General features: G+C 47.4%; 1 protein-coding gene across 26 annotated transcripts in view; it reads right to left on the bottom strand.

The window, feature by feature from the left end:
* Positions 1 to 15,641, bottom strand: part of LOC140429768 (receptor-type tyrosine-protein phosphatase delta-like) — a 3,491,723-nt gene that overhangs the window by 867,672 nt on the left and 2,608,410 nt on the right. Inside the window, exon 1 of one of the 26 annotated variants that reach the window (XM_072517185.1) lies at positions 2,834 to 3,354. The exons of 24 other annotated variants lie outside the window; for them this stretch is intronic. The gene's annotated coding sequence lies outside the window, so the exon portion shown is untranslated. Of the gene's footprint in view, positions 1 to 69; positions 256 to 2,833; positions 3,355 to 15,641 lie in introns of those variants that run through there. One more of the 26 variants, XM_072517186.1, reaches the window with a different exon arrangement.

Raw genomic sequence — 15,641 nt, 5'->3', positions numbered from 1 at the left:
AAAACAGAACACACGGGACACAAACACAATGCTAGCAGCTCTCCAGGAAATTCATTGTTCATACTTTACCTTTCTTGTTCAAAGCTGCCTTCTACCAATCCCTTTCTTGGAAACATTAGGCTATACTCTTTACAAAAGTGTTACAGATATCGAAATGTAACTTCTGGATTCCATGCTGAGCCCTTGGTCAAGTGGGTACAGAAGGCAAACTTCAGCAGCTCCAAAAATTCATCGCCAAATTTCCATGTTACTGTATATCTGTCACAGAGAATCTTTCAGTCTAGCCGGTCAGGGGTAATAGTTTTCACTCTGGAATTGTAAATCATTGATAATTCATGAGCGAATATTTTTAAAACGCTGACTTGATTCCAATCCGATGGTTGTAGTTAATCATTTAGGAAGGTATGCAGTTGATTCACTAACATTGATTTGCTCAATTCTGAAAGCTACCACTAACCATCTGTAACCAGATTAAAAAATAGATACCATGAATAAAGATGTTGAGAAGAAGAAAGGTTTTTTTTCAACGTCACAATCACACTTAAGATACAGTCAATGTTTAATTTGTACCTTCTCACAGGTAAACCTTACAGCTGTTAAAACCATTTTTGCAATGCTGAGACTAGTTAATTAAGAGTAAGCACAGAAAAGGTGCAGTCGGCAAAAATTGATATAAAAAAACTTCACTTTAAAAAAAAATGAGACACAGAATTCCAGGATAATCAATAGTGTAACGGCACAATTATTCACTGAGTCACATTTTCCTGATCACTTAAATTAAATCGCTTGCAATTAAATCCAAATTGCCACAAAGCTGTCAACAGTTGCCTGCAGTATTCAGGTAAAAGCGACAGTCCCTCTATACGCGATTGGAATGACCAAAGTCAGAGGATTCGGTATTTTTTTTATGTTCAGAAGAGCATTCAATCTTTTACATCTGTGCATATTTTCACAGGCAGGGGACTTCCCCTTTATCTTTGTCCAGGACAAAATAAACAGAGAGCAAGTTAAAAGGCCACGTATTTATGGAAATGCAAAATTCCTCAAATGAATTTCATGATATCAAAATAATCTGTGCCTGTACAGAGCAGCTGTTTATTTTTTTTAAATAGTATTCTGTACATTAGTATTTAACTGGTCGAGTATGAGGACTTGGAAGCTGCACAAAATTGCCAATACAGATGAAGTAGTATGGAAGCAAATGGCATCTAACTCTTTTTTTTAATGTTTAAAATAGCCCCAGGTCATGTTTAGGGAAAGTTAGCAGAGTTAAGTTGGCGTCTGGTGAAGCTGCAGGAAGAGGTTGGTGGAGCGATTTAACGGGGAGTGTTTGCAGTGACTGTAGACAGGCCCCTCTAGCGGCTCAACAGCCGGCTTCAGCGCTTCACTCGCTGACAGACAGCAGGCAGAACGGCCAACTGGCCGAAGGGAGGGGATCGCTCCAGTCTCAGTGCAACACAGCTCACGCCAAACAGCCAGCAAACTGGCCCTTTGGCCACGTTTTGAGGTGCCCCTGCACTGGGGGAGTGTGAGCCAGCTCGGTCTAGGTGAACGAGGGAGAAGTTTATCCATCGATGGGGGGAGACTGCTGTGCGATGTGTCCTCTACCTCGACTCGAAATGTGTTAGTTTGTTTCCAGAGAGGGAACAACAACAAAAAGGATGCCCGTCGCATGCAACAATTAATAATTCCCTCCTGCCACCAGTCACTGGACGAGTACATGCCTGTGGAAACATACTGTTACAACATAATGGTTGTCACAGAAACTAAGAATCCAGCCGTGTTAATGCTCCTTGACAAATGGGAAATCTGAGCTGAGGGTCCTAACTTGAGGAGAATGGGGTGTCCCCTCCCCCCCTCCCCTCACCCCAACTCCCTCTCCCCTCCCCCTCCTTTCTCCCCTCTCCTGACCACCCTCTCTCCTCACCCCCACTACCCCCCTCTCCCCCCCACTCCTCACCCCCACTACCCCCTCTCCGCCCCCTCCCCTCTCCTCACCCCCACTACCCCCCTCCTCTCCCTCCCCTCATCCCCACTCCCGTCCCTCTCCTCCCCCTCCCCCCTCCTCACCACCCCGTTCCCTCTCCTCCCCCCCCCCCCAGCACTCCGGCCACATCACTTTCACTGAAAGTCGGCTGGCTCCCTTTTAACCCCTCCTTTCCCGCTGGCCTGCGAAATCCGCGGACAAGAGTTCTGAACGCAGAGGGGAAGGATAAGGAACACATTCAAATAACGCGGTGAGGGAGAGTGAAGCGACTGTGAGAAATGTATAATCCCCCCAGTCCGCCCTTATCGAAAACAATACCACCTCGTCCCCGGCTGCAGTTTAACGTGTAAAAAAAAGTGCTTCCAGTTGCAAACAAAAGAGAGAAGGGGAGAGATATCTATCTGGGCGCCGCTGGGATTTGTCCTGAGAAAATCCCAGTAAAGCTCGGGGAGTTTCAAATCCGTCTCCTGAACCCTCTGGATTTTCTCAGTGGGTGGGGGAGGAGGGGGGGGCGTCAAAAATATATATACCCTCTTCCTCATGCCAGGGACACGGACACACAGGGAGACGCGGGTATTTTCAGGACAGTTTTGGTGTTTTTGCACTTTTCGCTTCGTCTCTTTTAAACAGCGGAATAAATCAAGCTCTCGCCCTCCTCCCATCACAGCTTCATTCAGCAGACAGATTTCCAACTCCGGACAAAGCCACAGCGATGCAAACAGACACATTGGGAGGGGTGGGGGAGAAAGATGCTGTTTGTTGGGGTTATGAATAAAATGGGGTGGGAGGGGTTGGGGTGGGGGTGAGGAAGGCGGGTGAAGAGAAGAGGGGGGGAGGGGGGTTTACCTCAGCATTGCCCGCTCTCCCGTCAGTCGCAGCCGCTGCACCCGGACATGACTCCTGCCCGCCTTTAATCCAGTGCCGCGGGCTCCGGCCCCCCCGAGTAATCCAACATCGAAGCGGCTCGCAGCTCCCACGGCAACACCACCCGGGCGGGAAGGAGAGCTCCGGCGGAATAGTCTCCTCTCTCGCTCCCTCTCTCTCTCAAATTGGAAGATGTCTCTAGAGGAGATTGTGTGTGTGTGTGTGGTGGTGGGGAGGGGGGGTGGGGGGCGGGTGAGGAGGGAGGGAGTGGGTGACAGCGCTCAAAAGTGCGCCCAGGAATCCCCCAGCGTGTCCGCTCCTCTCACTGCTGCGCCCGTGCGGATCCTAGGCTTCATATATAGACATAGATAGATAGATCTCCAGATATGATTCCCTTTTTATTATTTTTTTAAAAAAGAGCAAGCGGGCGCCGCTTCTCTCCAGGATCTCTCCTCACTCACTCACTCATTCCCAACCTCTCTCTCCCAGTCTCTGAAATCTCCCAGACTCTCTGGAAGGAGGGGGAAGAGGTCAGTCCGTTGACGTCAGGCACATCAGTGCTCCACACTCAAGTCTCCACACACACACACACACACAACTGGAGTTACAACATCAAGGCAGCCTGTCCACAAACCAAATGCCTGCACGACTTTACAAGAATTGTTAAACCAGACACACACGCACATATATATATATACACACACACAAGCAGCCTCCTCCCATCAGTCTCACGTTTGGTGCCACACTCTAAACCAGCTGTAAGCTTTTTCTTTATCTGTGTGTGTGTGTCTCAGCTCAAGAGAATCGGGTATAAGCAACAGCAGCCTTGCCCAGTGCTCTGCACAGTAACACGCTGCTGACCTGTAGGATTTCTATCAAACCTAGCGATCACACACTAGCCACACGAGTGGGTCTCAAAGGGCAGACCAGACTCTCGCGGAGCTGCGGAATTACAATCAAACTCGGAGATTAGAAAACGCCCGACCCGGAAAATGTGGATTATTATCAGTAGGGACTTGTATTTTGCGAGGCGTCTTTCAAGCTCCTTGAGGCTCTTCGCGGGGAGCGTTATGGGGGATAACATTTTGGCGAATCTAGAGGAACATGCGGCTGGAGGTTTTTTCATCTTGAACTCGTCGGAGCGAACACAAGAATGTCAAGTTTCTCCCAAAATGTTGTGGCGGTTTTGAATGCAAGACCTAAAGTCTTCAGCGACGTCTCCCTCTCTCCAGCACTGGACGCATTTTTTATTTAAAAGCCACAACGGTGTTAGAACGGGTGATCGAAAAGCCCGGTCAGACCTACCGTTTAACCAGTGACTTCAAAGGAGGATTACAACAACAACTTTCAATTATATGGCACTTTTACCAAACTAAAACTGCCCGAGTCACTTCAGAGGAGCTTTATCAAAACGAATTTGACAGTGAGCTTTCTGAGGATATATGAGAACTTGATGAAAGGGGTAAGAAGCACTATTAGAGGAGGAGAGAGTTCTGGAAGCAGGGGGGAATAAAGGAAGGAATTACATAATTCCAAAACAGTCACTTGGTAGTCCAGAGCTTGAATCTTTCTAAAACAGAGAGATATGTTGCCAAAAGTGAGCTCATTTATCCTTGCTGCAAGTGACATACACAGGACACATTCCCTGCATACAAAAGGAATATGTCCAAGCCAAACATCTTTTTTGAATCACATGGGAGCTTGGGGAGCGATTCGCTTCCAGCTGCTTTCTCTGTGGCAATGCCTTGGCCGATCAGAGTCAACTTACCAACCCATCAACATCTCCTTTTCCTTTTGTATAACATGATGTGATTATTTAAAGTTTGGCACTCTCCCATTTGTCCTGACAAGTGCAAGATGAGAAGCTTCAGCAACATATTTCTCTTTTCAGCAATATCCAAAGCCCAAGTTCCAGGCACCTGGAGGTACAGCCACCAATAGTGGTGCAATTATAATTTAGAATATGCAAAATGAGATAATTGGTGGAGGGAAGATATCTCTAAAGAGTATATAGGGCTGAATGTGATAACACAGGTAAGGAAGGATAGTGAGTTGGAAAGATCTGGAACCATGGATGAAAATTTGGAAATTGGTTGACTGGAGACAATGAAGTTCAACAAGCAGTAGTGTGTGTGTGGGGGGGGGGGGGGGGGGGGGCGGGGAGGTGCCGTTAGGTGAACATGACATGGTGCTGGTTAGGATAGAAGCAACATATTTTTGAATAAGCTCAAGAATATGGAGGGTGGAAAGTGGGGGACTGGTCAGGAGAGTCATGTCTAGAAGTTACAAAGGCATGGATGAGAGTTTTTGGAGTAGAGAAGCTAAGGCAGGGCCAGAGAAGAGCAATGCTACAGAGGTTGCAGTAGGCGGTTCTGGTGAAGGAGCTGACATGTGATACCAAGGTTATTCGGAGTCTAGTTCAGCTTGGATAGTGACCAGAGAAAGGACTGAAGTAGCCAGGGAACAAAGACAATGGCTTCAATCTTCTGAGGATTTAATTGGTGGCTATATACTTGGAATATAAGACACATAAAGAAGCTATTGTGCCCAACTATCCTCCAGGGGGAGGTAAAAGGGGAGGATGAATTGCATTATCGATTAGGAAGAACATCACAGCTGTACGGGATAATGTCTTAGTCGGTTCCTCAAATAAAACCATATGGGTAGAACTTAGTAACAAAAAGGGGGTAATTACATTGCTGGGAGTGTACTATAGGCCCCGAACAGTCGGGAAGGAAGAAGGGCAGATATGCAGGCAAATCTGTGAGAATTGTAAGAACAATTGGGTAATAGTAGCAGTGGATTTCAACTTCCCCAATATTAACTGGGGTAGTCAAAGTGTGAAGGCTTAGAGGGGGCGGAATTCTTAAAATGCATCCAGGAGAGCTTTTTATGCCAATACGGAGAAAATCCTGTGCGGGGATGGGGCGTGGGGGGGGGGGGGGGTGGAGTGGAATGCAGTGCTGGATCTATTTTAGAGAATAAAGCCAGGCAAGTGGTTGAAGTTTCAGTGGAGGAGCAATTTGGAAATAGTGACCATAACTCAGTAGAATATAAGGTAGTTATGGAAAAGCACAAAGATAGACTGGAAATTACATTTCTGAATTGGCAGGGGGCAATTTCAATAAAATAAGACAGGCTCTGTCCAAAGTTAACTGGGAGCATCTACTTGTAGGAAAATCTACATCAGAGCAGTGGGTTACTTTCAAAAAGGAAATAGAGAGAGTTCAGGGCCAACATGTTCCCAAGATGGTGAAGAGTGGGAGCAATAAGTCCAGAGAAACCTGGATGTCAACAGATATCCAGGGTTGGAATAGGAAAAAAAGGGAGGCTTATGGCAGGTGCCGAAGGCTCAAATCAGCAGAAGCCCCAGAGGAGTATAGAGAGTGCAGGGGGTTATTTAAGAAAGTAATTAGGAGAACAAAGAGGGGGCATGAAGAAGCACTGGTGGGTAAAATAAAGAATATGCAAAGGTGCTTTATAAGTATAGTAAAGGCAGGAGGCAGACCAGGGTAATAGTAGGGCACATTAGGGACCAATGTGGCAATTTGTGTGTGGAACATGAAGATATAGGTGAGATTTTAAATGCGTACTTTGCATCTGTGTTCACTATGGCGAAGGATGATATATGTATAGAAATCAGGGAGGCACATTGATTTCATTTGATTTATTATTGTCACATGTATTAGTATACAGTGAAAAGTATTGTTTCTTGCATGCTGTACAAACAATGCATACTGTACATAGGGAAGGAAGGAGAGACTGCAGAATATAATGTTACAGTTATAGCAAGGTGTAGAGAAAAGATCAACTTAATACGAGGTAGGTCCATTCAAAAGTCTGATGGCAGTAGGGAAGAAGCTGTCCTTGAGTCGGTTGGTACGTGACCTCAAACTTTGTTATCTTTTGCCGGAGAAAGGTGGAAGAGGGTATGTCCGGGGTGCATGGGGTCCTTAATTATGCTGGCTGCCTTTATGAGGCAGCGGGAATTGTAGACAGAGTCGATGGATGGGAGGCTGGTATGCGTGATGGACTGGGCTCCATTCACGACGTTTTGTAATTTCCTGTGGTCTTGGGCAGAGCAGGATCCATACCAAGCTATGATACAACCAGAAAGAATGCTTTCTACGCTGCATCTGTAGAAGTTGGTGAGAGTCGTAGGTAACATGCCAAATTTCCTTAGTCTTCTGAGAAAGTAGAGTCGTTGGTGGGCTTTCTTAACTATAGTATCAGCATGGGGGGACCAGGACAGGTTGTTGGTGATCTGGACATCTAAAAACTTGAAGCTCTTGACCCTTGTACTTCATTCCCATTGATGTAGACAGGGACATGTTCTCCACTACCCTTCCTGAAGTCGATGACAATCCCCTCCATTTTGTTGACATTGAGAGAGAGATTATTGTCATTGCACCAGTTCACCAGATTCTCTATCTCATTCCTGTACTCTGTCTCGTCATTGTGATTTACTTGAGAGGGAGGAGGTATTAACAGTTTTAACAGGTATTAACAGGAGGTATTAACATCTACATCTATCACAGTTCACCCTCTGATGTTAGTTTCTCTGCTGTTTGGCCTTTCACATCTTTTGTTCACTGGGGACTGCCATTAGCACTCTTTCCCTTTGGTTTCTGTGGCCATTAGCACCCGGTTTCCCTGGGTTTATGTGGCTATGACTCATCTTTCATTCTCATTCCACAGGATAAATATTTCCCACTTTCTCTGTCTGTTAGCTTTGACAAAGAGTCATTGGATTCAAAACGTCAGCTCTTTTCTCCCCCTACAGATGCGGCCAGACCTGCTGAGATTTTCCAGCATTTTCTCTTTCGTATTAACAGTTTTAATGGGCCTAAAGGTGGATAAATACCCGGGACCAGATGATATGTATATGAGATAATCACTGGACAATCATAGCACGTCTGACAGCATCTGTGGAGAGAAAAGGGAGCTACTGTTTCAAGTCTGGATGGCTTTTTGTCAAAGCTGGATTGCATTTATACTGTTGTGGTGAAGGGGGGACATGGAGTGGTGGGGCTGGATAGAAGGCCAGCAATAGGTGGAGATTGAGAAAGATGCCATGGACAGAAAGACAAAAGGAATGTAAATGGGGGCGATTAAGACTAAGAAGGGTGCTGAAAGTGGCACATAAAGGGATTTAAATGTTTTAATAGCAGAACAAGGTGAGCAGTGTGTCAAAGGGCAATTAAGGACAGGGAACAGATGACCCTAGTGGGGTGGGGGGGGAACAATGGTGAGAGAAAAACAGATCAATGGAAGAAAAGAAAAGAAACTGACAGAAATGAAAATGGGATGAAGGTGGAGGAGAGAGTTCAGTCTGAAGTTGTTGAACTCAATGTTAAGTCCGGAAGTGCCTAATCAGAAAATGAGGCGCTGTTCCTCCAGTATGCGCTGGGCTTCACTGGAACATTGTAACAGGCCGAAGACGGACATGTGGACATGAGAGCAGGACGGTGAGTTGAAATGGCAAGTGGCAGGAAGGTCTCGGTCCTGCTTGTGGACAGACCGAGGGTCTGCTGCAAAGCGGTCACCCAGTCTGCGTTTAGTCTGTGCAATGTAGAGTTTCGTGTTGTTCACCCTGGGGTAACACGGATTGCACACGATGCAATTAACTGATCAACTGTACACCAAATGAAGGCATTGGTTCAATAAAAGATTTATTGAACTCTAGCAACAAAACACAACCTGTTGGTTGACTCTCTACTACCCGAAGTAAACTAAAGCTAACTATCTAGACCAGGCTAGCTCTGATCCACGTGTTGGAGGTGTTGAATGATTTGTACACCCTGACTATCACTATAGCTATCACCAGTGGAAAGAGGCAGAGTGCTGATGCCTTGTGTGTTTTATAGGTGTAAGTCCTCCTCTGGTGTCCTGTCTTGTGATTGGTCGTGTTCTGTTCTGTACATTGATTGGCTCACCTGGGTGTCTGTCACTGCCTGCTTTTACCTCATGATGTGCATGGGTGCATATTATGACATCCCCCCTTTTTAAAAAAAAATGTTGTCGGCTGCTTAGAACAGAAACGACATATTTACAAGAGTAACTATATAAAAAATCGGTGAGTGGATGGATATGTACATGTAAGGTGTCTAGCGTGCAGAAATATAACATATATACAGGGAATTATTTCTAAGTCCAATCGTTGAGGCTGTCGACGGATTCCCATGGACTGCCTGACAGGTGGAGGCGGATATGATGGTGTCTTGACCGGTTGGCATGCAGCCAGGCTGGTGGCCTCATGGAGCGAGATGTCCGGGTCGGGCAAAGTGACATCTGGGAAAGTGAGATCCGGTGGTGGGCATGCAAGTTTGCGTAGCGCCCTTCTGTTGCGCCTTACAATCGATCCATCCGCCATGCAAACCACAAACGACCAGGGAGCAGCCTGTCGAACCTCAACAATAGGAGCTGACCATCCGAACCAGGCAACTGAATGCGAACAGTGTCCTTCGGAGAGAGGAGCAGCAGATCCGTAGCGTGTGAATCATATGTGATCTTTTGCCTGGTTCTGATCTGCTGCATCTTTTGCAACACTGGAAGGTGATCCAGGTCAGGTACATGAATGGCCGGGACAGTCATCCGTAGGTTACGATTCATTAGGAGCTGAGCCGGAGATAACCCATTGAACAAAGGGGTTGCCCTGTGTGCCAGAAGAGCGAGATTGAAGCCCGAAGCTGAGTCCGCAGCCTTACAGAGCATTTGCTTCACGACGTGGACCCCTTTTTCGACCTTCCCATTAGATTGTGGGTAATGCGGGCTCGAGGTGATGTGCTGGAAGTGGTATTGCTTTGCAAAGTTGGACCATTCTTGACTGAAGAAACAGGGACCGTTGTCGTTCATGACCATGAGGGGAATTCCATGCCTGGCCCGTACTACGGTCCGGGATGTTAGGTCCGATAGTTTCACTACCTCGGGGTAACTGGAGAAGTAATCAATTATCAGGACGTAGTCACGCCCGTTGACGTGAAAGAGGTCCACACCAACTTTAGACCATGGAGATGTCACAAGGTCATGCTGGTGGAGCGTCTCTTTGGGCTGAGGAGGCAGGAACCGTTGGCATGTCACGGAGTTGAGGACCATATTTGAGATGTTCTCATTGATGCTGGGCCAATAGACAGCTTGCCAGGCCCTGCGCCTACACTTCCCAATGATGGAGGTGTCCCTCGTGCATCAGCGTGAGCACCAAGCTCTGGAGGCTGCGCAGGATGACGATGTGATCCAATTTCAGAAGGATCCCCTCGACAACAGTTAGGGCATCCTTCACATTATAGTATTGGGGGCATTGCTCTTTCTGCCAGTCATTCGAGAGGTGATGTATGACCCGCTGCAGCAGAGGGTCCTTGGCGGTCTCCTCTCGAATGATGCCGAGTCGGTCGTCGGATGACGGGAGGGTGCTGGCACACAGTTTCACCTGCGCCTCGATGTCGTGCATGAAGTCTACCTGCTCACATGGCGAGGTGATGGCACGGGAAAGGGCATCCGCGATGATTAGCCCCTTCCCAGGTGTGAAAACCAGTTCAAACTCATGCCTGCGGAGCCGAAGGAGAATGCGCTGGGGCCTGGCTGTCATGTCATTTAAGTCCTTGTGTATAATGTGCACCAGGGGCCTGTGGTCCATCTCCATGGTAAAGGCAGGGAGACCATACACATAATCGTGGAATTTCACGATGCCAGTGAGCAGGCCCAAGCATTCTTTCTTAATTTGAGCATAGCGTTGCTCAGTGAGCGTCATGGCCCTGGACGCGTAGGCCACTGGAGCCCAGGACGAGGTGCCGTCCTTCTGCAGGAGCACCGCCCCAATGCCGTCCTGTCTGGCGTCTGTGGAGATCTTGGTCTCCCTTGCTGGCTCAAAGAAGGCTAGAACAGGAGCGGTGGTTAGCGTCGCTTTCAACTCAAGCCACTCTTCTTGATGTGTGGGCAGCCACTGGAAAGTGGTGGACTTTTGCACAAGGTGTCTGAGGGCCGTGGTGTGTGACGCGAGATTGGGAATGAACTTCCCCAGAAAGTTCACCATCCCCAAGAAGCGGAGGACCGCCTTCTTGTCCTCTGGAGTCTTCATCGTGTTAATTGCCTGGACTTTGTCTGAGGCCGGTTGCACGCCCTGCTGTGAGATCTGATCGCCCAGAAACTTAATTGACAACCTGCCAAAGGAGCATTTAGTTTTGTTGAGCTTCAGGCCGTTGGCATGTAAGCGCCTGAAGACCTGCTGCAGACGGGCAACATGTTCCTCCGGGATCGCGGACCAGATGATGACATCGTCAACATAGACCCGTACACCGTCAATGCCCTCGAGCATTTGCTCCATTATTCAATGAAAGATTTTGGAGGCCGACACAATGCCAAATGGCATTCGGTTGCAGCAATATCTCCTGAAGGGAGTGTTAAATGTGCACAGCTTCCGGCTGGACTCGTCCAGCTGTATCTGCCAGAAGCCCTTTGATGCGTCCAGCTTTGTAAAATATTTGGCATGCGCCATTTCACTCGTCATCTCCTCCCGCTTCGGGATCGGATAGTGTTCCCTCATAATGTTGCGGTTCAGATCCTTGGGATCGATGCAAATGCGCAGTTCTCCTGAGGGCTTCTTGACACAGACCATCGAGCTGATCCAGTCAGTTGGTTCTGTCACCTTGGATATTATCCCATGATCCTGGAGATCCTGCAGTTGCGCCTTCAGACAGTCTTTGAGGGGCGTCGGCACCCGGCGCGGCGCATGGATGACAGGCGTGGCATCAGGCCTGGGCAGAATTTTATAGCGATAGGGCAGCGTGCCCATCCCTGTGAACACATCTCGGTACTGCAGTAGGAGCTCCTCAATGTCAGTTTGCAGAGTGTTGTCAGCTGAGGACATGGCATGTACACGCTGAACTAGCTGGAGGAGCTTGCATGCTCGGGCACCCAGCAGAGCCGCCTTGCCGTGCTGGAAGATCTCAAACCGAAAAGTGGCATGACGGCCCTGTTGGATACTTGCAGGTGAAAGGACCCTAGCGCCATGATGGCATTCCCATTGTAGTCGAGCAACTGGCAAGCCGGTGGAAGAATGGTACGCTGCCTCCAGATGCGAGCTAGATCTGCTTGGGATATTAAGTTGGCTGAAGCACCGGTGTCCAGCTTGAACCGGACGCTACAATTGTTGACCTGTACTGTGGTACCCCACTCGTCCGCACAATCCACTTTAAGGATGGGCGTGTGTGTTGGTGAAAGTGAGGAGGCATGGTCCTGCATGGTGATGATGCCCACTCTTTACGTGGACTCCGGGCAGTCGTACTCTGGATCGGTGATGGGATCTGGTTCCAAGTCCAGCAGCCCTTGCTGCACACTTCAAACTCGTTTTCGTTGGACCTGGTACCGCTGGCCCCCTGTCGGAGGTGCACCTGTCGGAGGTGCAGATCTGCACAGAGCATCAATATGGTCAAGCTCCTTGCAGTTGAGACATCGTCTGCTTCTCGCGGGGCATTGCCGCTTTAAATGGGCATGTCATTACGTCGACGTCGTGACGTTCAGCGCGTCGTCACGCCTGCGCTGTGCAGTCAGCCGCCGCTCGCACCTGCGCAGTGTAGTCTTCGGCCGCTTCGTTTTCCAGAACGTGGTGCGCATGCGTGGGACTCCTGGAAAAGCATGCAAAATGGACGCCTTCATCGATGCTCAGGCCCCGCATTCGGGCGATGGCCTGTACACTTTCAGCCTCATGGGAGGTGAGTTGGTCCAGCTCTGCCGACTTCAGGCAGGAATAGCGACTTTTCGCCAGTTCGTGGACTTTGCATGTCTCGATGGTCACTGGCAAGGTCATATTTTTTATTTTTAGGAGCTGTTCCCGCGGAGCGTCGGAGTGGATGCCAAACACGATCTGATCCCTGATGAGGGAGTCAGCGGTGTCGCCGTAGTTGCAGGTTTGCTCTATAATGCGAAGCCAAGTAAGAAAAGACTGAAAAGGCTCGTCCTTACCCTGAAGGTGCTGCTGGAATACGTAACGCTCAAAGCTTTCGTTTGTCTTGACCTCGCAGTGACTGTCGAATTTTGGGAGGACATTCTGGAACTTTGCCTTGTCCTCACCGTCGGAGAAAGTGAGAGAATTGAAGATCTGGATGGCCTGGTCCCCCTCAGTAGACAGCAGCAGGGCGATTTTTCGCGCAACGGAGGCACTTTCGAAGCCCGAGGCCTCAAGGTATAGGCTGAATCTTTGCTTTAAGGCCCGCCAGTTGGCGGGTTTCCGGAGATGCGGAGGTGCCTGGATCTTTTCCATGCCACAGGAAGGCAGTTGCTGGTCTTCAGAGAATTTTCAAAGGTAAATTGCTTCGAGACAGTAGCCACTTCTGGTATCATGTCGTGTTGTTCACCCTGGGGTAACACGGATTGCACACGATGCAATTAACTGATCAAGTATACACCAAACGAAGGCATTGGTTCAATAAAAGGTTTATTGAACTCTAGCAACAAAACTCACAGCTGCCTGTGGGTTGACTCTCTCCTACTCTAAGTAAACTAAAGCTACCTATCTAGACCAGGCTAGCTCTGATCCATGTGTTTGAGGTGTTGATTGATTTGTACACCCTGACTATCACTGTAGCTATCACCAGTGGAAAGAGGCAGAATGCCGATGCCTCGTGTGTTTTATAGGTGTAAGTCCCCCTCTGCTGTCCTGTCTTGTGATTGGTCGTGTTCTGTTCTGCACATTGATTGGCTCACCTAGGTGTCTGTCACTGCCTGCTTTTACCTCATGATGTGCATGGGTGCATATTATGACATAGAGTAGACTGTATTAGGAGCAGCAAATGCAATGGACCAGATTAGAGGAGGTGCACGTGAGGTGCCCTGCCCTGATGAGGTGGGGTGAGGTGGTCCTGAGGACCTCCTAATCGGTAAGTTGGGGTGTTGCGGGGTCGCATTCGAGGGTCAAGAGTGTGAGAGCCATTTAAAAATGGCGCCCTGATCTCTTGCTGCACTGGCGAACAGAGCTCCTCAGTGCTGGAAAATAAGGTAAGTGTGGCCTTGGAAGGGCCTTCCTCGCCGAGGCCCAAAAATAGAAGAGTCCCAAATTTGGCAGCCATGAGTATTTGAAGCTATTGCATGCCTCAATGCTGAGAGCAGCTCTCAGATATGCCGAGCTTCTTTAGTAAGTTGAGAAATTATCAAACATCAGTTTCAAAACAAATGCACATGCCCCAGCACTTTTGATTTTTTCTAAAAATATTTCATAACTATGCCTTTGCTCCAGTACTTTCCCAAAGTGCTCGGGTAATTTTATCTATGTTTTGGTGCTGCCAGAAGTCATTTTACTCTAGGGAAGAGTAATGAGATTATGCTACTCAAGATGGTGCTAATTGTGCCACTTCAACCACTGTTGAATTTTCTTTTAATGGTATTTCTGTTTATCATGGCTTGGGGGATGAGACCAGAATTGTGATTTGCAATTCTAAAGCCTGGACGTTTGTCCCTTAGATGAGTCAGCAATAACATAAGATAAGCCCATAAAGTCTAATGAAGCTCATACCTTAATTGGTACACACACAAAAATTGATCAGGTACATTCTGATATCATCTTCAAACTGAGAGAAGCCAGTTGGCCTCTTTATTAAAGGAAATGGCGTATAAAAGTAGGCAAGTCTTGCTAAAACTATTGTCATGTGAGAGTACCTTTAAGAAATGGGTGTTTATAAATGGGTGTGTATAAAAGAATCTGCAGTAAGAGTATCTTTAAAAAATGGGTGTATTACTGCAATGATGTCATATAGTTGGTGGAGCTGGGCTGTCTGTCAGCTTTTTACTTTCTTTTAGGCTGTTTGCTGCAGGGTGTATTTTAGTTTCGTTTTCAGAGCTGGATAGCTGCAGTCACAGCCAGAAGGTGTATGAATCTCTCTCTGAAATCTAAAGACTATAAATCGATCCTGGTGATTTAAAACTAACAACAGTAGTGCTTCTGGTCAAATGTGTTTTAAGTCTTATGGATGGAAAAAGGAAAGCTTAAAGGATTACTTAGTGTTCTATTGTTTGGGGTTGTATTTGAATTGATGGTTGCTAAGATGTCACTGTATGTTTAAAAAATGTTAACTTGAGTTCATAGAATAAACATTGTTTTGCTTTAAAAATTACTTTTCCATTTCTGCTGTACCACACCTGTAGAGTGGGCCATGTGCTCCCCATACGACAATCTATTAAAAGTTGTGGGTCAGGTGAACTCCATGCTACACCTTGGAGTTCTCTAAACCCTGGGCCACAACAAATTGGGGGCTCGTCCGGGATAAAAGTCTATCTATTGGATTGGCTTAGTGAACTTAAAGACAGTGAGGTGTGAGCATATTGTGGTTGCTTTACAGGTGTGGTATTCCAGTTTACGTAGGGAGTGTGTTGTGGACAATGGCTCTTTCAGAGGCTCTGAGGTTTTTGGGGGTGGAGATGGTCACACACAGTACCTTACGGACAGAGACTAAAAGCAGACTGTGAGATTTGGCAAAAACTTTGCAGTTAACATCACCTGACAAAATACAAAAAGGTGAGGTAATTATGGTGGTGGCTAAGCAGTTAAAGTTGCCTGAGATACAGTTTGACTCATTGGAAATAGCAAAACTTCAGTTACAAATTAAACAAATGGAACATGAGAAAGAATTAAAGCAGCTTGAATATGAAAGAGAGAGAGAGGAAAAAGAAAAGGCAAGAGAAGAAAGAAGAAAAGAAAGAATAGCCCCAGCAGAACAAAAAGAAAGAGAAAGGGAGATGCAGATCAGGGAAAAAGATAAAGAGAGAGAGTTTGAACTTCAGAAAATGGCCATGAAACATAACA

Source organism: Scyliorhinus torazame, chromosome 9, assembly GCF_047496885.1.
Source record: "Scyliorhinus torazame isolate Kashiwa2021f chromosome 9, sScyTor2.1, whole genome shotgun sequence".
In the NCBI taxonomy this organism is placed as follows: Eukaryota; Metazoa; Chordata; class Chondrichthyes; order Carcharhiniformes; family Scyliorhinidae; genus Scyliorhinus; species Scyliorhinus torazame.
Note: the sequence above shows the minus strand (reverse complement) of the source record. Positions and strands in the feature narration are given on the sequence as shown.